This window comes from Harpia harpyja, chromosome 6 (assembly GCF_026419915.1).
Source record: "Harpia harpyja isolate bHarHar1 chromosome 6, bHarHar1 primary haplotype, whole genome shotgun sequence".
Lineage (NCBI taxonomy): Eukaryota > Metazoa > Chordata > Aves > Accipitriformes > Accipitridae > Harpia > Harpia harpyja.
This window is the reverse complement of record NC_068945.1, coordinates 41,014,007-41,040,265: the sequence shown is the minus strand read 5'-3', so window position 1 is coordinate 41,040,265 and position 26,259 is coordinate 41,014,007. Positions and strand designations below refer to the sequence as shown.

The 26,259-nt window shown below is 36.9% G+C and overlaps 1 protein-coding gene across 1 annotated transcript in view; it reads right to left on the bottom strand.

Annotated features, from left to right (window-relative positions):
* Positions 1 to 26,259, bottom strand: part of FOXP2 (forkhead box P2) — a 437,464-nt gene that overhangs the window by 283,151 nt on the left and 128,054 nt on the right. Inside the window, exon 3 of the mRNA XM_052790203.1 lies at positions 18,341 to 18,424. The gene's annotated coding sequence lies outside the window, so the exon portion shown is untranslated. The remainder of the gene's footprint in view (positions 1 to 18,340; positions 18,425 to 26,259) is intronic.

Below are 26,259 nucleotides of genomic sequence, written 5' to 3'. Positions count from 1 at the left end.
ACAGCAGAAAAATTAGTGAAAAATTTGAATGGCAATAAAATGTAAACATTTTCATACCAATTTAATAAAATCTAATTCAGTTAAAATAAGTTATGAAATGTCAAACAGTAGACTAGCTGTATCTATTCTACATGCACTTCTGCTGCACTTCTATCAAGGCAGAAAGTGAGTCACAAGACAGACCTCCTCAAAGCAGCGTGATAGATCCTAGACAGGAGGAGAGGTACATTAAGCTTAAGCTAGTTTTTCATATTCCTTACAAATCCTAGACTGAGGTTTAGGTACACTGCAGTCACTGTTGTGACTACATTTTCCACATACTTATTGGAGCAAGCCTGAAACTAGCCAGCCCAAGCGCTGTGACCCATGTAGCCATAGCTCTGATGAACTCAGCACAGGCTGCAAAACCTGCCTGAGAACCAGAATAAATATGCAATTACCTAATTGTCTCTGCATCTCCAGTCCCACAGATGTAGACATAGTCTGCAGGAATCCCAGATCACTATAAAGGGGAGAGTGACTACTGTTGAATGACACAACTGAGTGCCCTTGGAATACTTCCAATATTGAGTGTCAAGCACAGAATCAGGAGAAAAGCAGGAAACAACTTTGCCTTTATAGTGAAACCAGCTAATTTAAAGATGAACAGAGAAACTAGACCCTAACATGACTATCATACATTAAAATCCAATAAAAATGTAATACTTTTGGAAAGGCATTTTTAGTATTTGTCATTATTATTTTAGTTACTTTTTTAATATATTCACACACTTACACAACTCTTATTAAAAAAATTATTTCATTTACGAGAAGGTATCTCCAAGATCTGACTATTTACAATATCTTCTCCATTTTATGTGTTTCCAATTAAAAATTATTGACATTTTGGGACAGAAATACTTGCTCCAGGACAGAAAAAAAAAAAGAACTTTTAACAACAAATGGTTACAAGAGATTGACACAGATAACTCTTACCTGAGAGAGACACTTGCCTCACAACAGTATTGTAATAAATCAGGTTCTAAAATAATAATTACAAGCACTGATTAAGCATTACATTTTAGACGAAAAATATCCTGCAAACTCTGTCCCCCCCCAACACTTTCAGAGTGATGGGATAGGAACTGAGAATTGGTGTGTAGCCGCAGGCTGGGAACCTCTGAAGGTTAGTGTATCAAATTCAAGTAACTGGAAATTCCACATGGCAATTCTTGTTTACATGGATCAGAAAACGTGTAATCTCAGTATTTCCGTAACTTTTCCGTCATGTACAGTTTATTTTAATTGCCAGAATTTTTCTGCTTTGTTTGTTTATTTCATTTGGCTGAAGAAAAAGGGGGGACGGGGGGTAAGAAAAAAAAACAGCAACAAAAAAATTTATCATCTTGCAGATTTTTATCTAATTGTTCAATGAACGGGAAAACATAATTCCACAAATTACTTCAATAAACCTGTGTTTTCCAGTGAATGGGTTTCACATCCCACAGATGAGAAACCAAAGTGAGCAGCCATGGCAAGAAGGTTTTCATAATACGACAATCCCTTCTGCTTTCTCTCACAGTTGGACAAGCAGTGTAATAATAAAGGCTGTTGATCTTTAGGGGGTTTCTGTACAGAAAAAGTAGTTCAAAGCTGACTCATAGCACCACAGTCCCCTTTTATGGGTTAAGCTACACAGTATACCAGTATCTGTAAACACTGTCGCTGATAATACAAGACAGAGAACATTTTCTTAAGAAGTGCTCCTGGGCTATTCAGGTAGTCACAATAAATATAAAAAGGAGATAACGAACTAGGTCTCCAATAATATCTCTGGTATGAAATGAATGAAGGATGCCAAATTTCAGAGACATTGCTTAAGGCTTTCTGCAAAATCAGGATACATCTTCAGGACATAACGAGTACATCAAATCGTGAGTAAATCCAGTTGTACAGACACCCATAAAACATAGCAACATGCATTTCAGCAGGTAAGTACACTCACTGTCACAGATGTATTTACAGAGCCTTAGTAAGGACTGTACTATACCTACTACACACTTTCTGCTTTCCAAAACAGTGAGACTAAACTTACCTCTAGCAGGTATACACATACTATGGCTGTTCTCCTAAGTGGAAAACAATTTAAGACAGACAACATTGCATAGGCCATACAGTCATATTTCCTTGAACATAACGTCCAGAGCAGGGCTTTTGGGGGTTTGAGGCTTTTTGTTGGGTTTGTTTGGGGGGTTTTCTGGGTGTTTGTTTTTGGATTTTTTTTTTTTTTTTTGAGAGGGCATTGTTTGTTGGTTTGATTTTGAAAGAAAGAATATTACAAGAATCCACATAAAATCTTGCTTATACTTTAGTCCCATCATGCTAAGAGTTTCCATACACTGCACTTCCAGCTAAGCTGAGATGCTTCCAGAGCTTTTTCAATAAACAAATGCTTTGAAGTTTAACAGATTATTAAAAATAAATTAACTTTTTAATAAATATTTTCTGTAGTAAATTTCCTTTTAGATACCAGCACACAAATATTTGCAAAAAAAGGAGGGACAGATACAAAACGTAACATCTTCACCATACCTGTACAACACGTGTACTTAAGACAGCAGTTTCCAGGTGTGACAAAGTGAAAATTAAAGGGAAAGTCACAGATCTATAGCTATGGCATTTCCAAAAGCAGTTTATAACCTAAGAACAAAACAAAGGATGAATAAGCTATTCGATGTGGATACAATTTGAAGATCAACGGTTCCAGGTCTCTTATCCTTTCTTCCACAAAAGCAAAAACTGAGCAGACTTAATTGCAAAGTTTACTTACTGTGCAAGCTTCACCTACATCTATTATTGTGGTACATATTATCTATGGCTGTCAATGCCATAGTCAGCACATGAATGTTCTGAAGGGGAAACAATCAAGACTTCTTACTTCATGAGTTTTGAAAGTGTACAACTACCCTTTTTGTATAACGTTAGCTCCATTAACTCACTTTTTATGGGAGTTTTTATGTTTCTGGATACAAAATGTAATGATTTTACTCTCTCTGTCCTGAGCTTTATCTCTGAAGGAACTTATTCCAAGAATTTTAGGTCTCAAGATTTTCTCCTTGAAATGTGAAGGAACGGTGTTCTAAATATTTTGTTATGCAGGGACCTTCATTGTCCTTGCCTCCAATTATGCTATATGGGGTTTGTGTGGTGGGGTTTTCATAGCAGGGGAGGGGCTGCAGGGGTGGCTCCTGTGAGAAGCTGCTAGAAGCTTCCCCAGCTCCAAGTCGGACCCACTGCTGGCCAGGGCCAACCCAATCAGCAACGGTGGTAGGGCCTCTGGGAGAACAGATTTAAGAAGAGGAACCAACAGTGGGGGAGGAGATTGGAACATGAGAAGAACACCTCTGCAGATACTGAGGTCAGTGAAGAAGAAGGGGGAGGAGGTGCACCAGAGGAGGGGATGCCCCTGCAGCCTGTGGTGAGACAGCAGGCTGTGTCCCCCCCAGCCCATGGAGGGGAGCAGGGGAGCAGATGCCCACCTGGAGGACCCCACACTGGAGCCGGTAGATGCCTGCAAAGAGGGCTGTGACTCCGTGGGAAAGCCCACGCTGAAGCAGTCTGTTCCTGAAGGACTGCAGCCCATGGGAAGGACTCACATTGGAGAAGTTCGTGGAGAACTGTCTCCCATGGGAGGAACCCCACGCTGGAGCAGGGGAAGAGTGAGGAGTCTTCCCCCTGAGGAGGAAGGAGCAGCAGAGACAACGGGTGATGAACTGACCCCACCCCCCATTCCCTGTCCCCCTGCACCGCTGGTGGGCGAAGAGGTAGACAATTCGGGAGTGGAGTTGAACCTGGGAAGGAGGGAGGGGTGGGGGGAAGGTGTTTTAAGATTTGGGTTCACTTCTCATTATCCTGTTTTGATTTGATTGATAACAAATTGCTTTTGTTTTTTCCCTAGGTTGAGTCTGGTTTTTGCCTGTGACCATAACTGGTGAGTGAACCCTCCCTGTCCTTGTCTCAACCCACGAGCTTTTCATTGTATTTTCTCCTCCCCATCCCATGGCGGGGAGGAGTGAGCAGGCAGCCTCATGGTGCTTTGTGGCTGGCTGGGCTTAAACCACAACATATGCAAATCACACATTGCAAACTCCGTTACTTGGTGCTTCAAACAGCTACAAAACATAGGTATCCATGTGTAATACTCCAGATTAATGATGGTGATGCTGCAATTTGTCTAAATAAATACATGTAGTTTCCTGAACTCTGCTTCTCAGCTCAGAATGGCATCATACAGAAAAACTTGAAATTATATTTCACAGAGGTTTCTGAATACTATGTCCCCCCAAAGTTGACCTTTTTAATGTATTCCTTATTGATTCTTTTAGTTCGTAACAGGACCAAACGTAAAATTACAAATCACACTATTCTTGCCCCTAGGAAAAGTCTACAAGACCTTTTGAGTTCCAGTATCTAGAAGGGGACAGGATGGACCCAGAGCATAAGTGCCCCTCCGTTTTGCTCCTGCCTTTGCTTCCCTGTTACTAGGATGTGGCAGGACAAAGAGGGTGGTGCTTTAGGAACCTTGTCAGCTTCTGTCTCTTGCTGCAGAACCTTTCAGGAATACAGTCTAAAAAGAAAGAGCTCATTTCCCCTACTCATATCCATGCAATCTCTTCATAAAAGTACTATGAAAGCATGTTATTTGCGACTGCTGCCACAGTTTTCTTGACTAGAATAGAATAGGATAGGATAGACTATTTCAGTTGGAAGGGACCTACAGCGATCAGGTAGTCCAACTGCCTGACCACTTCAGGGCTGACCAAAAGCTAAAGCACATTGTTAAGGGCATTGTCCAAATGCCTCTTACAACACTGACAGGCTTGGGGCATCGACCACCTCTCTAGGAAGCCTGTTCCAGTGTTTGACCACCCTCTCAGTAAAGAAATGCTTTCCAGTCTAAAACTCCCCTGGCGCAGCTTTGAACCATTCCCACGTGTCCTGTCACTGGACACCAGGGAGAAGAGATCAGCACCTCCCTCTCCACGTCCCCTCCTCAGGGAGCTGTAGAGAGCAACGAGGTCACCCCTCAGCCTCCTTTGCTCCAAACTAGACAGGCCCCAAATCCTTAGCCGCTCCTCACAGGACATGCCTTCCAGCCCTTTCACCAGCTTTGTTGCCCTCCTCTGGACCCATTCAAAGACCTTCACATCATGCTTAAATTGTGGGGCCCAGAACACGGTATTTAAGAGTGCTGCTGTACTTTGTCACTGATCAACCCTTTACCCTAACATCTCCAGCACCTACCAAGTGATGACAGAGATGATGCCAAAATTAAATAGTTCTGTTATTTTACATCCAAAATGGATTTCGTACTTCAAATACATATTACATTAAACTATTTATTGCTAAACAGTAATTGTATAGGCAAATAAACACAAATGCCAATAACTGAATACTGCTCTAACTTTAAGAACATCTTGGAAGAGATGAATATTGATATAGACAGTCCTAAAAGATGCTAAGTATATATCACAATTCAGCCAAAGATCTAGTCATAGTCTTAAAATTAAATGTATATATTTCTAGATTGGGTCCTGATGGCTCAAATTTTGTCAAGTCAAGCCATAGATGAACGTATCATCAAAACAATTGATGCTTCTACAGAATTCCAACATTAATTATTCTAATCATGCTAAAGCGTTCCCATTGACAAAAAGGTCTTTGGATGTTCAAGTTCAGCAGAAACACCTGCAGATTTCCTGCATTTCTTTTTAAATTCTTTTTAAATAGCCCCTTACTGAGACAGTCTGAAAAAGCAGTATTTGCATCATTAGCAGAGAAGAAACTACTAAATTAGTATTTTTCCTGAAAAAAACTCAAGAAAGTGGTAAAGCAAGAGTGGCAGCAGGGGTCATTCACAAAATAAGTAAAAAGAAGAATATGGTATATTTCCCAGCTATCTTAATTATTAATGACATTGGTATTATTTGATTTGCTAATTCAGTGAAAAATGCTGCGAGCACAAAGAAAGGAATGAAATCTCGGAAACACTTCCTGTACTTCACAAACTTCATCTGACCTTGAACAATGCTGGTGCAAAGAGCCCAGACAAATTAGATTTTACATTTACAAGAATTCCACACAGTGAACATCTAAGAGTATGAAAGCCTCCTGACAATTTTTCCAGGTTGTTCTCAAAAATAGGTAAGAATTTCCTTGCTAAAACATCAATCAGCTCCCAATGGGAGTTACTTTAGGTAGGCCTAAGGAATAAGAAGCTTCAGAATTACGGCCTTTCCATCACAGTACAGCAGCTCAAGAAAAAGGACAAGAGCAAGGGATTAAGGAAGCTTAGATATTGTTCACAATTCAAATTAATCTTTGAGTAGATGATGGGTTATAAGTGACAGATGAATAAGGAAGTAGAATTTTCAAGTAAATGTTGCTTCTGTCCCACAGCCAGGAGAATATGCTTAGCTGAACTACAGTTTCCTCGGTGCCTGACTGATGCAAGGACCAACAACGAGGCATAAATTTAAGCTAAAAAACTTAGTCTCATTAATAAAAGAGTTAAAGAAGAAATATGTGTTTGTTTTCTTCCTTTTTAAGCAGAAAGCTGGTAATTCAAGAGAGCAAAGAGGTAAAAAAAGAGAGGTAAAATTTTCAGAAAAAAAGAGCAACAAATACTAGTGCCTGAACTCTCCTAGAAGTCTCTTTCAGTCATTTGGAAAACCCTTCTATCAAGGGTAAGAGATCAGACAGGCATGCTCAAATAGCTGGTGTTATATGATGGTTCATCTATATTGGGTAAGATTAATATAATACACCTGGAAAAAGCCTAAGTAAACATGAAGTATCCTATATGTAATTACCCTTTATGCAATTAATTTAAAAAAATCATAAGAACTTTTTTATAAATGCACAGGTATTAAATTAGCCAATTAGGGACAAGTTTTATCTTTTTCTTTTGAACTGTGCATAAATATTCTTGACACAATGAATGAAAAAAAAAACCAAACAAAAAACAACCACCCAAATCAGTTAAAACTAAACATACCTATTTAAAAATGCAGAAAAACAAGATGTGAATAGTGTAAGAAATCACATAGTGTATTTAAACAGCCTTTTGTCATACCATGTTTGTTTTGTCAAAGCAAAAAATGTGGTGTAATAAGTATAATTATTTTAATAGGTTTGAATAAAGCTGTTCAGGACAGACTTTTAAAGCTACTTTATTACGTAGAGCAAGATAGAAGCAATATTTTTTTTAATTTCAATAAAGAAGTTTAAAATATTTTAATAAATGTCTTTATGTTACAGGATTTTGTATTCCTGAGACGTAAATAAAACAATAGCTCTGTAAAGCTCACAGAATAAGTACATAAGCCATTTTACAAGGAGGATATACTTTTACTTCTTTGCTATGAATGTATAAAGCCCTCCTTCAAGCTCTTACTAAATCTATTGATCTGTGAAACAGTGCACTCCAGGGAGGCAATTCACTTGACGTTATATATCAAATGATGAGATGAATAATGATCATACCATTTGGTAATTAAACGTCTTACAAACCTTTTAACTGACTGAACGTCAGAAAGGTCAAATGAGATCAAACCTATTTCTTTTGTTGTTTTTAATGCTTTTCTTATATTAGCAATACAAAAGTCATATTTAACGGTAACTATAATACTACATGGCAAAACCAAATAATTAAACAACATACTTTTTATTCCTGTATTATTACACAGTTTGAATACACAGAGAAATTGTTCTTTCATCCTACAGTCTTATTATATTCTTAACTGTTAAGCTTTCAGAGAAGTAGCCACTCACCAGTATAGTGCAAATAACTAGCCATGTTATTGGATTAAGGGAAATGAACAGCACATAGAGCAAATCTAAAATATGCCAGAGCACCAAGCAATTAAAATAAACCTCCTCGATAACTTTCTGTATAGTTCTAGAATCTGATTTTTTTATTAGAGGATGAGTACAGGCCATTTTAACAGTTTGAAGACACTATCAGTGTTTGTCACCTTACACATTAATTTGGACATTTTATCTATTAACATATAATAATAACCTAAATGCTTGACACTAGAAACAAATCCAAAATATTTAATAAAGAAGTCACAACTGTAATTTCATGAACAGTTTTGTATTTTGCCTGTAAATTTGGCAGCTGCAAAGGCAATCAAAAGATGCAGCGAAGATGGGTTTTACTACAGACTGACAATACTGTGAAAATCACTTGCCTCAATGGCTAAAAGTTTCTCTCCAACACTTCTCTCAAACATGAGGTTCCTAGAAAAGACAGTATCTAGTCCCACATGACTTCAGCATAATCTTATGGGTTGTCATGAATCAAGGCCTTCATTGTAAGAAAGAATAAATCCCTCCACCTTCACGCAAAGTATCATCAGCCTTCACTGCCCAAATAGACTCAGATCCCAAATATTAAAGAATGTCTTAGGATTTTCCTCTAGTTATTTTCCTAGAAAACAAAGAAACCTTTATTAGCTTGTAAAGAAAAAAATCCAACTTTTCTCAAAAACAAATTGGGACAGATTCAGTCAACTTTTACAAACATACAATCACACAAACACACAATCAAAATCAGAAAGAACTAAACAACACAACCAGTAACAGCCTATACATATACTACAGTTCTGTCCTGCAGAAGAGCAAACTGGCCACTCTCAAAACCCATTCTTAGTCTACTGAGGCCAGTATCCCTGTGTTGCCCCAGGTGCTTCTGCACAGCTAGAGCTAACCCAGAAAAGAGAGGTTTCTGGGGTAGAAGCTAAAGAAAGATAAAGGACTTTTACAAGGCATCTAAAGAAGTAAAGCAGCAGATGAATTTGCTAGCCAAAGGACAGAATTTGGGGGGGGGAAGTCCCACACCCATGCTGACGACTGGCTGTTACTATGGGACATGAGAGAGATGTGGGAAATACCTCCTTAATATCGACTGCCAGTTGCTCAAGGTACTTTGTCTTTCTTTGTCTTGAGGCTGGGAACAGAGGTCAAGTTCGCAAAATGAAAAAGAGGTAATTAAATCACATGTTCTATCTTCTGGGATCTTTTAAGTATTGGACAGAGTATTCAAGTTCATAATGTAATAACTTCAAAACACTGTCCTATCAAATACATTCAATCAATCCAATATATAGCTTTTTCAGGCCTAATAAATCAAATAAATTTAAAATACCATGAAATAAAAATATTTCTGAATTGCAAAATTAGAAGAATATAAATGATAAGATTGCAGTAACATTAACACTTCCTCAGATCTCCATTTCTCATATACTCCAAAAGTACAGCATTCAGCAAATCTTCAAGAAGACAGAGAAAGAGCAAGTACTCATTTTTCTAAAAGTTCAACATGCAAAATTTTAGGGAAAAAATGTTACTTTCCTGTAACCGAGTATTCCATTATCTTTCATAATGGAAAGTAAGTAACTGCAGGACTTCCACAACAAAACCGCTTCCCTTAGAAAAGCAAATAAACAGGTGCTCAGATCAAACTTATTTTAGAAGAGTATTATGCATGTGATTTAAGCACTGACCTGTGAAAAGATGTTCTATGGAGGCTCAAGGGCTTCAACATATGCTCACTTAGCAAACAGCTGCAGCAGTTAAGGATGCTCCTACCCTCTCCCTCCTTCCCCCCACTGTCTATTACCTTCCCCAATGCCAGAGCTGCCTGCTGCCACTCAGGGGCTGGCAAAACGACCATACAAGCACTCCTAAGTAACCTTCCTGCAAAGCCAAGTAGCATGGTTTAAACTGTTACGATTTTCCACTGCATCAGCTGGGGATCCTTTCCACATTCATTTCCATTTTTCTTTTTGAAAGCGACAGGTTGAAGAAGAGAAAGAAGAAAGCAAGCAAACACAAGTTCTGGTGTAGGGGCAATAATGAATTTCTGAGAGAGGGCAAAGATACTTAGAACTGCAGCACCTGTTCATTAAATAATTATGTGCTTTAGTTATTAAAAAGGATTATTGGTAATGATGAGTCTAGTACTTCTGCAGTGAAGAAAGATTTACAAATGGGCATGCTTACCTTCCACATTACTTATAACACTACTGTTCAAAAAGGAAAATGCAAAATTATTCTGTCATAAGAGAAACTTTTAAATATTTTTTCCATTCACTTCAGTAATTCAGTTCACCATATCAGCCTTATTTGTAAAAATAAAATAAAATAAATAATAATGCTGTCATTCATTTAGTCAACCAGTAGAGAGAAACTGGCCTGAGGCAAAATTCCAGTTTAGAAGTTCTGATAGGGTGATGATGCAAAGATTACAAAATCCTGAACTTATTTTTTTAAATGACTAGTAACTCAAGTTTGAGAAAAAGTACACCTACCTAAAACTAAAGTAAAAGCCTTTGACTGGGTTGAGTGACATTTTATATGTTATTGTTTTAATTCTTTAATAAGTGATGGAAAGGAAGAACTGGATTTGTATTATGTCATGAAAATATATCTTACAGCAAAGAGAAAGCCAAGTAAAAACTAATGGCAAGTGCCCATGTAAGAAAGTTTCCATCTTGAAAGGAAGAAAGCTAAATATTCACCAACTTGATTGTAGTATGCACTGTTCAGATAATAAATACTAGTTTCAAATTAGTTGCAAAACATTTAAGACATGAGGTCACATGCCTTTGTCATATCACACTACCCAACTGCTCTAATTTGAAATGTTTAGTAAACTTCACCAAAATAATACAGAATTATATTAGTCTGCAAATTCAATTACAGAAGCACAGAAACATCTCTATATAGATCTAAAGCAAAATTTAATTCAGTTTCTCCAAGTATAACAACACTGAATTAAAATTACAGTACATTTCCTGTTAGTATAGTTATCTATAAAACTATACTTAACCGAAGTATATAGATTCTAGAATTAAATTTCAGTTTTGTGCATGCTAGCGTACCATGTCCTACACCTTATTCTTGAGAAGCCACTATATATTGTTTACACTATAGCAAGCAGTTGTAACTTTGCAGTCTACAATTACATACCTGCTATTTTCTTTTGCAAAATCTTTACTGGATCTGTCATAATTTACTGAATCTTTATATAGGTACTTGAATCTATACACATATGTTTGGATGTAGGAACAGAACCACCATATGAACAGAAATGTGACCTATTTTGCTTCTCTAGAAGACTCAAGCTCAGAAAAAAAAAAACAGTAAAAGTTCCTTCAGAAATTAAACTATGAACATTTCAATTTTGTAAAATCTGATGCAGTTAAGCACAGTTTTCCCTGTCAGATCACCAGTAAAAACCTATCTCCTGTAGTCTGTGACTGACAACAATTACCACTAAATAGCTGTTTTACAGACTATATTAAAAATTCTGAGGCCCAGTTCCTAAGGGACAGTGATCTTTGTCCGGTTCCTAGATGACAGTGCCCACATCAAAAAAAAAAAAATCATTACCTCTTTCTTTGCTAGATCCCATAATGCATTTTCCAGAGGAGAGAAGAAATCACTCCCCAAGACAGTTAACAAGCACCACTTACAAATACAAAACTCATTTAAAATCAGCTTTTTAGGGAGGTTAACTCTCAAAGCAATCAAATAAACATCTATTCCATTTCCAAGATCCCATTTCTTTTCAGGAATTAGATCTGTTGTTATTTTTTCCATATGCAGTTACTTGTACGGAATGGCTTGCTTTATTGCCTTCATTTATTTTTTTTTTTAAATAAGGGTTTTAACTAGCTAGTTCATCACATTTATCATGGTCTGATTTCTGGATAAGGTAACTTCAAAAGCATCCCAAAAATACAGATAATTTCTTTTACTGTGTTACTGGAAAACACAGGAAACAATAACATGAAAATCAGCCTTTCAGAATTACTTCAGATATGGTCAAGTAAGAGACGATGCTGAAAAAAACAGCACAAATAAGTTGTTCTGAGAAATACAGGAAACCACATTTGGTTCCTTAGGTTTTACAGAAATCCAAAGTGAACTGCTGTTGAGGTTTCTATTGCTCCTGATAAAATTAGCTTCTATTCTGTCTAAATCAATCTATGTCGGAGCACTCGCAGGTCTCAGCATTTTCTTCCAAAAACTGTGGTAATGCTTAATGGCTTTCCAATTTAACTAGAAAAACCTATGAGAGAGAGAAAAGACTTCACAACACAGAAATGAGCAGTGATTCTGTCTTGGATCTCCTACCAGGGAAAAAAAACAAGGCAATTCTATCTGTATAATTAAAATCTAATTAAACTAATGTTCTTTGTTGCCTCCTCCAAAAGACAACACTTTCTAAGAACTACATTTCATAGAATGCAGAAAAGGAAAATGAAAGGGTTAAAACAGGGATTTGCGGCAGAGTTGTCTACCTCTAGTCCCTCCCACAGAAAGACAAAGCTTTTGATGACCCTTTTATACTATTGCATGAACAGAAAGAGCACCATAGAATGAATGAGAAGATAATTCCTTCAGGAGGATAGGGAGCCCTATCTTGCTGGCATCACAGGCACTAAATTTTGCTTTTTAAGTGTTGAAATTTTAAGTCTGGAACTGCTGTGAGAGCATTAAGAATTTGGCCAGACACACACAGTCATCAGCATGGCAACAACAGAAAAAAGACCTCTCCAGAGCACAGCTGGTGCCAGAGCTCTGCATTATAAGCACAATAGAGTAATTTTCCCTCTTAAAAATACGACCAGGATGGGAAAAACTGAGAATACCACTGACTTTTCTTAGATTTATTCACAATCATATTGGAAATATAATTTTGACCAGCACCGCCCCTGCCACTGCACACATCAGCACAACTAGCTGTGTATTCTGGCAAACAGTTAATCCGGAAATCCATCCTTACTGTGTTTTTCCAGTCTGTCAACTCAGTCCTGCAAGTCATTTTCAAATAGCTCATTCATAATTTATTTCAAACCCAATATTCGTGAAATCTCACAAGCATCCCAACAGCACAATCTGTTATAATAAATCTCTTAACTTTAAAATATAATTGATATCTAACACCGAAAAAAAAAAAGAGCAGACTTTGTTTAAACATAAAGAAAATACCAAAATTAATATATTTGTTATTTAATTGACTGTTTTCAAGGTGGAAAACCGAGGCTGCATCTGCAAACTTTGTTCATACATTTTTAATTTATTTTATATTTATTTCCTTTATTAACTCTAAGTGAGTTTGACATAATTTATTGTACTGAACTAAAACATAGGTGTCTTACTAGTTGGACCACTTCTTTAAGATAGCAAGAAGGACCCCCTAGTGTGACTAAAAAGACCAATATTCATTGTTATCCAGATAAAAGAATAAGAGGTATATGTTATCTGTTGCACGTTAACTCAGTTATTATTACATACTATCTTATTTCCAAAAATAACACGGACATACTACACTGCTCATCTACAGCAATTCTTTACAAAAAAGTGTTGTGAAGAATATTTGGGGTTTGTTGACAATTATTCTAAGCAGTTTGCCACAACAGCTTTAGCAGTTCCTATTTTTCACGTACTGTATCACACATACTTTTAGAAATCTCAGGGCTTATTTTAGTAACTTTAGTTGTAATATTCAAAATTGTGTCACTTAGTGATTATTAAAAACCTATTAAAGTAACAATCTATTTTGCATTATTTCATGGAATTATTTTCTCAAATAATAAACTCACCCTCAGTTAATCTCTATTTTTTTTAAATTAAATTTTAAGAGACTGGTTATCTATCAACAGTCTCTTAAAGAATCAGAAGCATTAAGAAAATAAAATCAGTATATCCATTACTCTTAAATTTTTAGAAAAATCCCTCTGTTTGAGAGAAGTAACAATTTAAACACCAATGGAAATTCCATTGGAAATGATGATATTTACAACAATTATAGTTTTGGTAAAAGCCATTAACAGTTTAACATCAAGCCAGCAGACACCTTTTCCTGGTATATTGTGCATAAAAAGTATTCCCATCTGTTTCAATGCTTTGGCTTTTTCATGAGCTTAAACCTGTCAAATTATTCCATTTGATTTCAGAGAATTCTCATATGGCAATCTATTTTATTTACTTTATCTTCAATAAAATGGTTGAGTGAGCATTAGCAACTATGAGACACAAGTTTCAATCAGTCCTCTGGCAAAGGCGTCAATCTACATTAGACCTACTGTGCTGTGAGCTGCAGCCGGAAAGCTGGAGTAAGACAGGGCAACAGTGAATGAGTGAGCAAGACCTAATAAAGCAGCAGTCAAGAGAGAGAAAATTCTCCCTAGACACTACCATACACTGCTTATATAATGCGTGTGCCTAGTTCAACACACCAGTAGCTCCTTAATAAAGCTGACAGCTAAAAAGGAGCTTCAGACTCCAACTTTATTTTACATGACAACTACAGTAACAGTCCTCTGTTCTCAAGCAGGCCACCTTCAGAAACCTGTATTCAGTTCAGTTAAAAAATGAAGAGTTCTCACCTCTCTTATTCATGTCACATAGAAAAAACAATCATAAAATTATTAAGATGTACACCATCTCTCCTCATTTCATACAATTATTTGAAAAAACATCAGATTTCAACTAGCTTTTCCTTAAAAATTTCTATGCTAGAAACCACAAAACAATCAGTGTACTTGAGCAATAACTCACTTCTGAAAACGGTCTCATCAAGGACTAATTCCAACAAACATGGGGCATCACTCCTCGATGCCACGAAAATATCTCCCAAAGCACAAACTTTGTAATAAGTGATGCCAGTTCATATTTGATATGGGCTGTAAAAACCAGATTATTGTAATAGTGCTCTTCCCAGCAAATCAGACAATTAAGACTGTACTTAATGTTCAGTTGAATTGAAAAGCTGGCCAGTTTAAATCCACAGTTAGGTACCTTGTATAATCATAGCAAAAATTTAGTACCTCATCGTTGCAGGCCACAAATTCAATTCTATCAATGTAAACTACTTTTTGACAAAAGTTGCCTTCAGGTTCCCCCAAATCAGTAATTTACAGCTATTCACAATCACCCTGGAAAGATAATTCAAAATTCTACAATAAACAGTGTCTCTGTTCTAATACAATTCCATTAAAATGTAAAGTACTGTTTATGTTTCAGACTCTTCCTGGTGGAAACCAGATTGAAGACAAAGCCCATCAATCCCCATCCAATTACTTCTTGGAAAGCAGATACCATCTTTTCCTTTCAGCATTATGCTATATATCCTCCTCCCCTTCACCTACGGCAGTATCAAAACTTATCTGCCTTCTGACCAGACATGTGGATGGGTTAGCCTTCTTCAGGGACAAAGTTAATGCCAATCCATTACCCAGCTGATGGAATGACTTGTACATCAACTGTTTCACATGTCAGTCATCAATACTATCACCAGCAATGAGTCCTTACATAACTCTTGAGAGAGTTACAGTTCAGCTGCAAGATAACTATACGAGATGTACTTTTGTACTAATCTAACAATATGATTATGTTTGCCCTATGCAAAACAAACATATATATATATAGACTGAATATCTGGTAGGTAGACAAAATGCATACATATACATGTACATGAGTTGTGCTGTTTAAAGTCCTGTAGTACCAGGAAGAAACAGGAATGAGCACAGTGTCTCCTCTTCCACAAATTGCCAATACAGGACAGAAAAGCTAGATCAATTTAACAATAATTAATACCACAACTACAATTCAGTTCACCAACGCAGAAAATATTCATATTTAGAAAACTTCCTTAGCTTTTTTTCCAAAGCCTAATTAACTCAGAAAAAACAGATGTAACTGTACCACTTAATAGTCCCCAAAAATGTCCATTTAAGCCATCCGTCCAAAAATGGAACATTTTTTCTTTGCTTTTGCAATTTTCCAATATGGATTTTTATCTTGGTTTCAGTTTTTCCAACTCTAACTCAGTTTTCAAAAGCTTACTCCTGAACAGTTAAGTGGTCTATTGAAAGACAGGACAGAAAGCAAACAGAATTTTTCTCTCTGTTAATTAAAAATGTACTCATGAATGCAATTTTTTTTTTATGTATTTCTATCACTACTTTTATGACTGAATCCCAGTTTTCAATCAGTGCAAAGACACCATGTCCTGCCATAAAAAAAAACCTATCAACTCTAAATGACATACTGAAGAACTAGCATTCAGAATTTACTACTATTTCCTCATGGACTACAAAAACATTCCCTCTCCGCTTTCACATACTGCAAGAAATAGAGTCCAGTGCTAAAAAGGCCAAAGAGATTTTGGCTTGCTTTACAGAAAGCGTTTTTATAGATTGTATTTAACTTAAAGTTATGGAAGAAAATAATGGAGGAAACAGAATAACAGTTACTTTCGTCCATATGCCTTAAGTTCCAGACATACTGGAATTCAATAAAATGATACTGCCAAACTATTATAGATGCACAAGTCAGTATGACTGCATTTCTCACATTATTTGGTACAGAACATAGTAAATTTCCAGAAAAAAATATCCTTTAAAAAAAAAAAAAGAAATCTCTTGCTGGCTCACCAGATTTCAATTACTATGCAATTACTACACAGTTTCTATCAAACCAAACAGTTCTCCAAAATACTGACATTGCCTATGAAGAAACTATCTAGTAGAACTACAGACAAGTTACGCTGTTCAGACATGTACAAATATGTGATAGAAATCCAGTCATATTTCCACTGCTACCTAGAAAGCAAAGCATCTGACCTTTTTTACTGTTTTCTCCATTGGGTAATGTAAGAAAAAACAGTGATTTACAAATACATTACTACATATTAACATACAGCCATACACAAATTTATATGTGATGCCAGTAACATCTACAGTTTCCACATATAGTGCTGTATACCCTTTGATTTACAACACTGCTAAAGCTTAATATTATATCTTTGCTTCTTTTTATGATTTCACCATATTCATACTGTAGCCTTCAGGCCAGTGCCTCAAGTCCTTGGAAAAAGGTGAAGTTAAATCAGAAGAAAGGAATTTTCCTGTCTTACTACGCAGTGGGTTGACAGTCATAGTGAAATACACACCAGGACGGTCTTGTTTTGCACTGCTTTGAATTAGGTTAAAAAGGTCTGTGCTTCCTCCCAGAGGGTGAAACTTTAGAAAACTTGTTATAAACATAGTTTCAGCACTAATTACTCTCACCATCACTAACTCCTCTGGAACTACTTCTTTTTCTTGCCCTTCTGAGCCATCAATTTGTGAAGAAGGATATATCAATATTATGGAGTATATAGGTGTATCTGAATATTTCGTAATACCTTAGCAGTTACTGCACATGGCATACAGAGAAACAATACATATTTACTTCAGAAACACTGGTATACATAGAAGCAATTGGGCCTGGTTTCCATTATGGTGAGTTAGTTTGTTGTACCCTGTTGAAATCTGCATATGTAAGATTTAGTAACAGGCACCTATTGAGCATATTTTGCAATTCATACATTAAAATATTGCCTAAAATTTTGCATTTGAAAACTTCTGGAAATATTCTCAAGAAGTTTCCTACCCCTGTAGGAAAAGCAGAACGTAAACAATTGCAACACAACATGTAGATTGATTCTTTGTTGCAATAGCAAGTACGAAAAGTCTGAAATAGATGCGAGTGCCTTGCTAAGCTCTCATCTTCCACTAATTCCTTCAGAACGTCCTTTTCCAGATCTAAGGTAAAAAAACTGACACCCAGTTGTACGTGATTCACCCAAGATAGCTGAGAAGGTATGGAGTAAAGCAAGGTATTCAGTGCAGGCATGCCAAGTCCCAGGGTGGTACTACACTCACTAACAGTGTTTCTTCACAGGCAGGTTCAGGCTATTAACACACAAAGCAGTTCAAACAAGATTTGAACTCATGGTCCTTGAAATCATGGAATATTCCTGGTTACCAATGGAATAGAGCTCATCAGTGTTTCAGGAAACCAGGAACATCCAAACTCAGGAATTCATTACTATTTAATCTTGTCTTTTAAAAATTTAACTTATTATAAAAAACATTGGTACAAATACAGTCTAAAAGAATTTTCTAACCAAATTAGCTTAATTATCATACTCCTAATGCAGCTGATGTAATGAATCTATACAAACTTAACTCCAGAGTTCCAGAGACCTTGGTGAGAGAACCATGTTTTCACTTATTTTTGTGGCAGGTGCTAAAAAAAGCATGTAGGGAAAGCCTACATGATTTAAATACTCTCTGCTATCTAGTCATAATACAAGCAGTCATACATCTCAGTGAATCAGAAGCAGCAGAGATCAGCTATTTGAATATGGACTGGTAAGCAAGAACAGCAATTCCAGAACAAAAGAAAGTTGCAAAAAGTAATACTCAAAGATTTGTGATGCTTGACCTGTACTCACCTGCTTCTTCTAAGCCTCAAAAAGACTTTTTAACTTCAACATTGAACTGAAGTGATGTCCAAAATCAATTCCAGTACCACCATCCTGAGAAGACAAAGAAACATTTGCAGCTATTTAGACATCATTTAACAAAAACAAAATAGCATTTGGCTTTATCACACCCTCTAAGTAGTTCCGGATGTGCATAAGCTGATTCATAGGTATTCTGAAAGAAAAAGGAAGGAGTTATAATTTTTAATTTTTCTATTTTGACAAAAATATTTTGGTTGAAAGAATGAGCAAGTTGAAAGAGAAAGATTCTCTTAACAAGTGGTCAGCTTAAATGTAGTCCACAAAGAAATCTAATTGTTCATCAAGTTTCTGCCTTGCAGTAGACAGATAAGGCATCACTCAAAGTCTAATAATAAAAATAGAATAAAAAAATAAGACTAAACTACCTAAGGGCAAACAAGAGGGATGCTTCCCTGAAGTAGTTTGTTCCAGACAGCAAACTGCACATAGTATCACTACCAATAAGTTCACAGGGTCATCTGAAGGAAGGAACAGAAGCTGAGAGACAGCATGCCAATGAAATTTAAATCTATATGCATTTTGGGAAGGACAAAAGGACAAGTAAAAAGAAAAAAACAGCTTTGAAGCTGAGACTGCAAGACTGCATTGAAGGGAAAAAGTTGGACAAGGCAGAAGAAATAACGACCATGCAGGTCCATAGAAAATATAAGTTACATCTATGCCTCAGCACATTTCTCTTTGCTGAAATCAACTGGCACAGATAATCCTACACCTATGCTAGTATACTCACATACGCTCCAGAACAGAGGAGCTGCATGCAAACTGTTGAACAGAGGTGGTCGAATAAATATCTGGGAATTTTCTGGAACAATGTTAATTTCCAAAGACCAAAAGTCTGGCAGAGACCTGGAAATACTTCCAAGCATTGTTTAATTTACTAATACAGACATAGCCTTAATGCCTGAAACTCTGCTACTTCTGAAGTTGATCATACCAGCCTGTCGATAGTGCCTCTTGGCAATTCTCCCTTGCTGACAAGGTCAGACAGAAGCAGACTGAAGAGTAAAATGAATGTAGAATCTTATAAAGAAAAGACTGCTTTCCCACAGTTTAAAAAAAAAAAAAAATCTGTGTTCCAACTGGCATTATTAATACACACTTTGTTACAAGATGTTTGGACATTTAAAAGAGATGCAGTTCTAACTTCTTCCTTTGTTTGTAGAGTGCAACAAAACCTGCTGGGAAGGTCGAAGTTCCTAGAAAACTGAAAGCTACCTGGCAGCCTCTGTAGTAGAACAAGTGAAGAAGGAAGAGCAAAGAATGACAGGCTGGAGGAATAAACACTACATGAAACCCCTGCACAGTAGGACAGCACTGGGAAATGAGAAGGAAATCTTATGAGCTCTTAATACAAAGAGAAAAAAAGAAGAAAATGTTGAAAACAGGTAAGGATCCTAAGGCAAATATGAGGAGGTGAAGGTGGGTGGCAATTCTTAAAAGTTGTTGGAAAGTAAAACATGTGTCAATGAAACTTTGCTTAATGGTCATGTGGTCACCCTGGATCCAGAACGGAAATGTCCAACCAATTGAGAGAGAAGCATTCACGTCTCCTATTTCCCATTAAAAGATTGCAGCTGTAGCTATGCCTCTAAAACTTTGACATTTCTTGTGCACCTGAAGTCCAGACAAAAATACACCTTATGGTTATTTCTTCAACAATACGTGTTGTTTGTTGACAGATGTTAATATGTAAGCATCAAACATCAACCATCAACATTCTGTATTTTTTTCCTATATTCCTTTATGCCATAAAAATTTCAACTATTTTTCTTAGCTTGGATAGTATTAAACATCACATTTTGCTTCAGCTCAGAAAGAAAGCCAAGATAGTTATGATATATGAAATCTTATTTCAAAACATGACCTATTTTGGTGAGATACAGCCTTCTTAGAAGAAATTTTTGATGACATTTTATTGTAATTATTCTTAATACAAAAACAATCACACTCATTAGTCTTGATTATTAAAATTTTATCTTTGGTCTTCTTGAATGATCAGGATTTCTACAATTTTTCAGAAGTCAGGAAGGAATATTTAAAGTGGGCAGGATTGCACACAGTAGATATGACATGCATGTCACAGACAGGTGGCAGGCCTTACCTATCAACTTTCTTTTTACTGGTACAAATCTTCACCTTTAGAAACTTATCCTTTGACCTATGTTTCATTTATGATACATTCCAGTCTGGTTTAACTGATGAAGGCAGCTGCCTCTTAAAAACAATATTACTTTTGTTATAAACATGGATTTGTTTTGATTTTTGTTTGCATCCTAAAACCTGGACCTGAATCATTCCAGTTATTCCAGTTTAACAATAACATTTCTCTACCTTCCCTCTAACTGAGCCAGCATGTTCCATCCCTTGGACCATAGCCCATAGATCTTTAATGTCATTGTTTACCTATCCCATACTGACACTGCTTACAGAGATATTTTTTCTGTTCTTCACTATCTAACAAGCCCATCTGAATTCCATCTGAACCTTAAAAGTTTACAATCAAATTCACAGAACTTGCCAAACAAAGCCTTGAAAGCATCCTGACAGAATTTTTTTTTTTTAAAATACAGTTGTATGCATGCAGATGAAAGTTCAAGCAATTCTGGCAGCTCACTGTAGTATTGTTTACTCAGGCAGTTTACTCTCATCATATGAACAGTAGAATACAACTGAATTGAAAGTTACCTGCATGCCACTCATCTTTGACTTCCCATTCAGGTCCCTAAAATTTGAGTCAAACAAGCAAATACCACAAACTTCTGTAATATCTAAGAAAGGAAAAGTGCATTGGTCAACGACTGAATTAATTTGATATGTAGATGCTCATTAAGATGTAGATTTAGAGGAATTCTAATGAAATTTTTCTCCAAATGATGAAGTACGTAACAATTATGATCACCCACCTAGCACAGAAGCTAGATAGGTGACACATGCATTTTCAACACTGACAATGTTATGCAGTTTAGGCAGCATTTATCATACGTTATGCTGCACTAGACTTCTTACATAATAAAGCATTATTCATTATGAGCAAAACTAAGAGAATTTGGCTCTTATTTATGTGAATTGTCACGGTTGTTTCAGAAATCACTAGAATATAAAAATAATTTAATTCAAAATGAAAGCCAAATTCATTCCTAGATGAAGACATTCCTTTGAAACTTGACTTAAATAAACAATGCCCATGTGCTGCAAACCATTCCCTTTAACTCATTTATTTATTTGTTGCATTCATCTCTTAGCTCATTTTACGTTTGGATCACAAATCATTAGGGTAAGTTTAACTGTTATATGTTTGAACGCTGCCTCTATGACATTTTGATTTGAGACTACTTGCTCTTATTCATTATCTTGTCTTGTTACTGGCCTTTAGTATTTTTTAAAATGTAAAGAACCCCTCCAAAGTGCACTACAGCTCTTAAGCAGTTCTACTATTTGATAGATCAACAGCCATCCTGATGTGTCTCTATTTCACATAAGACCTACTTGTTCACATTTTTTCTATAGTAAAAATGGTTCAAACTGTGCACTACTGCTTTAAGTGGGTATTTGTATAAAATATTCCAATGAATCACTACTCACCAAAGCATTCAGGAGTATTTTAGAACATGGTTGAGGGTCACCAATGTAAGGTATCTTTGGATATACTTGTTTTGAATCGGACAGATTGGGCCAGAGACACAACTGGTTTCAGTAAAGCAAGAATTACTAGCTAGAGAGACTGAGTATTATTTTAAAGGCACACACATTCACTGGTATCCATCTTCCACCTTTCCATCGTATAGCCCTCCCATGCAATTAAATACAAAAGTCGTCTTAATTCCTAATAGGACTTCTGAGCAAGTCTTAAATTGCACTATGTCAACGGGACATCCTGAATTTTATTTGAAAGTACATCATTTACACCTAAATGATAATGTATATCTTCTAGAAGTATGAAATAAAAAAAGTTTAAAGTTACTTAATAGTCAGACTATGTATTTTTAGTTATATTTAAACTACTTCCAACTTAAACGACATTAATTTACACTACAAAGAATATGCATTTTTAAAGAATATTATGTAAATTACAGAACTGCAAATAGAAAAAAAAAACTCCTTTTCTTCCTGAATCCAAGTACTGAGTTAGAAAATTTCTGTGACGGAGAAATACCCAGAAGCTCATAACCAGATGAGCACTACTGAATGCCATTATAATTAACAAGAACATGCAAAATAAATTAGTAGTTATGTTTTATAATCATTCCAAAGTTAAATGAGCCTATGAAAGCCCTTCATACTACTGTGATCTCATTAGCCAATTTTTACATGCTACTCTACATTACTACTTAGACGAATGAAGGCTGGATTTTGTTACGTTATCAGTGAGTACAAACAGAAGTACTATGGTGGTAGGAGAAGCCACCATTTTTTTACCTGGCACAAAGAAAATAATGAATTCTTGAATGCTTCTTGAGCTGTCAACCTTCCCCAACTATGTATTTTCCAAAATTTTTAACAAACGCTATGTACATTACAAAATTTCATGTTATATTCTATACCATTAAAATTAAGCTTGAATTTTCACAACATGGAATTTGCTAATCAAAATACCTATACTCAATTAATCAAGACAACATGCAACCATGCAAAGAAACAGGTCAAGGAAAAAAAAATAAAATTTACAGAAAAGCATTAACAATTTATTATTTAATGCCTTTGAAATTGGCCAGTGACAGAAAAAAATGATGACATGGACTAAATGTATAATCTACTTCTGATATATCCCATTCACTGTGTAACTGATGTACAGGTTACATATAACTCCTCTTGGGGGGGAGGGACTGGGGAGGAGAGGGGCTGGGGGGCATGTCCATTTAGGTCTTACTTATCCTAAAGATTAATAGGACACTGATTACCTGTACTTATCAAGGCACACTGGAGAAAATGGAGACAGTACAAATAAACAGGAAGCCTGGAGCAAAGGAAAATTCTCCTGTCCTCAGTCTTCTCTTCTAAAACCTCCACAGCAGCATTGTCTGAATAGTTGGGTATACAGACTAAACCACCCCTGAGGCAGGTCTAACTTGCTTGACTTGCCCTTACATGATAGATAACCCGTGTTGACACTAATCTTATAAGTATGCACGATACCAATATCATATTCATGGAGATTTCTGAACAGTTTATCCAACATGCACAGATACCATGCCTTACTTTATCTTCAGGCATGTCTGTCTGTCTTCTGAAAACATTTAATTTATTGTAAGTTAGCTCAGAGAAGAACCACCTTCCACTTGTTGTTAAATTTTCTTATTATAATAAACTGCAGCAGCCTACAGTAATTGGGTGAGAAGAACAAAAATGAAAGCTATTAACTATTCCTAAATAGTTTGATTTACAATACCACAAACACAATGGCACTGCACTCTTGTGAATTATTTCCAGAATTACAATTTGTTTCTCCCATTTTCTCACGGGACATGATTAGAAGGGATTCAGGAATACTATCAGATGAGAATGCAGAATAACTTTAAAAAGTATCCCCTCATAAGAGCACATATATGGTGATCATCCTGGGTTGTCTTACACATCTAGTTTGCTCTTGTAAGGAGACGTATGTACAGATTTATAAATCAGTAATGCGTGACGTCAAAGAGCACCTGACCCTTCTGCCATGATGCATGCACCATATCACAGACTCATTCACTCACACTAGGAGGTTGTCTAGTCCAAACTGCGTAAAGCAGCACCTGAATTTAGACTGGGTCACTTCGGACATCAGCCAAATGCATATTCAAAACTTTCAAAAAAGGCGATTCCACAACCTGGCTTCTCTTCCGCCCCTTTTCTGCCTGACTCTTCTGTAGAGCTTGCATCCGTCCATCACTGAACTCCCACCATTCAAGTCGTTCTGCCAGTTGGCAGTTTATTCCAATGATGCCATAGTTCTGCATCTGCATGTGGAGCTCTAGCTCCTCCTGTTTCTTCCCCACCCACAAAAATCCCACCTAAATAAACTGAAAACCCAACAAAAACAACAACAAAAAATTAAAAACAGCCACACAAACAACTTCCAGGGGAAAAAACCCCAAAAGTTAAACTCCACCCCCCAAACAATGCAGAACCCACTAAATCAATCAAAATACACACAAAAAAAATCCACAAACTACCAGAAAACATGACACACACACCCCTTAAGCTTCTAAAGACCAAAAGGAAAATGGGGGAAAAAAAGAAGATAAATACACCAAACTGTGGAAAAAATGGAAGAGGGGGAAAAAAACCCACCAAAACAAAACAAACAAGAAAAGGTTCTAAGATAACCTACTTGGGCAACTACAATCTCTTGCCAAAATAGCCACCATGAAAACAAAGACAGGCAATTGTCTCACCAGTTACTGTCATCTCCCTTAGCTGACTGTTCACAGCATCTGCTAAGTAGGTGTTTCCCACTTTGGCTGAACAGCAGGTTACTCGATCATCAGCACAGGGCTTCGACGGCCTTACCACATCCTCAGTTTGGGCACCTCAAGGACTGCTTGCACTGCTTATGAGGTTGGTTCAATACTGATATGACCAACATGGTTAGCTACAGGTAATTGTGGCAAACTAAATGTCCAAAACAATTGGATCCTTGCAGAGGTCCCTACCCTAAAACCGACACTTGGCATGACTTCATTTATTGTGTCTTTTGTAAAGAAGAAGAGAGTTTTATGTCCTTGATGGCGTATTTCTTCTCAGAGACCCTGACCGGTGACCTGAGTAAGAGGCCGCTAAGGAGGACGCTGCTCACACATCTCTGTCATCCACTCCTTGGCTCCCTACGCAGAGCTACATCGAACTGTGGAGAGAAAACTCTTACATACAGGCCAGTCCTCCCTACAGACACAAATGCACAACCAAGTCTTCAGCTGTGCTGTATTTTCATATGGACCACTTTAGGTTACTGGGCAAGCTCAAAGATTCAGGATTTTTTCACAAAAATTAGAGAATGACTGCTCTTGATCATCAGATCCATCTGGAAGTTAACAGTCCATTCATGTTAAACAACTCAGACTACCCTTCAGCAATGGCCAAGGAAGACAACACTGAGAAAGACAGAGTATATAAACATAACCCATGTTCTGAACCAATCCCTAAAGACACCTAAGAAACAGAGCACCTTCATCACATTGAAAAATGTCCCTATAAGTATGGCAGATAAATATTAGGGCCATTAGATATTTCTGCCTGTCTTGTACAAGCACACATCACATTGGGGTATGACCCAAAGTAAATTTCTAGCCACAGACAAAAACTGCTTTGATGTAGATCGGAATCTATGTCCTTGAAGGGGCAACAAAAGCCAAAAAAACCCCTACCGCTATTTCAAAGAAGGTCACTGAATAAAAATGCGTAAGCTTGTTACAAGGAAGAAAAAAGGGACAGCTACAAAAGTCACATCTTTACACATGGCATGGAGACTGATTAAAGAAAACTTTTGCAAGCTCAGAAGAAATGCATACAACCTATCAAAAAAGACTGAGAAAATCACAGAAGGGAGCTGTCATGACCAAACAGGATGAAGAAGGTTATTAGAAAGAAAAAGGAATCCTTCTAAAAGCTTCAAGTTGTGTCCAAGTGAGGAAAACAGAAAGGATTGTCATTTCTGGGAGGCTTAAACAAATACACAGTAAGGTGTCAGAGAGCTGTAGGGACAAGCAGCTCCCTGTGGGCTGGGGGCCAGAAGTGGTGGGGGCTGTCCATGGGCAGGGCAGGACCTGGCTGCACTCGGCCAGGGAGCATGGCAGGCCGGGGGCAGCCGCAGCCCACAGTATCAGGCACCTCAGTGGGGACGGGCCAAGGCTGGGGGTCAGGATCAGGCC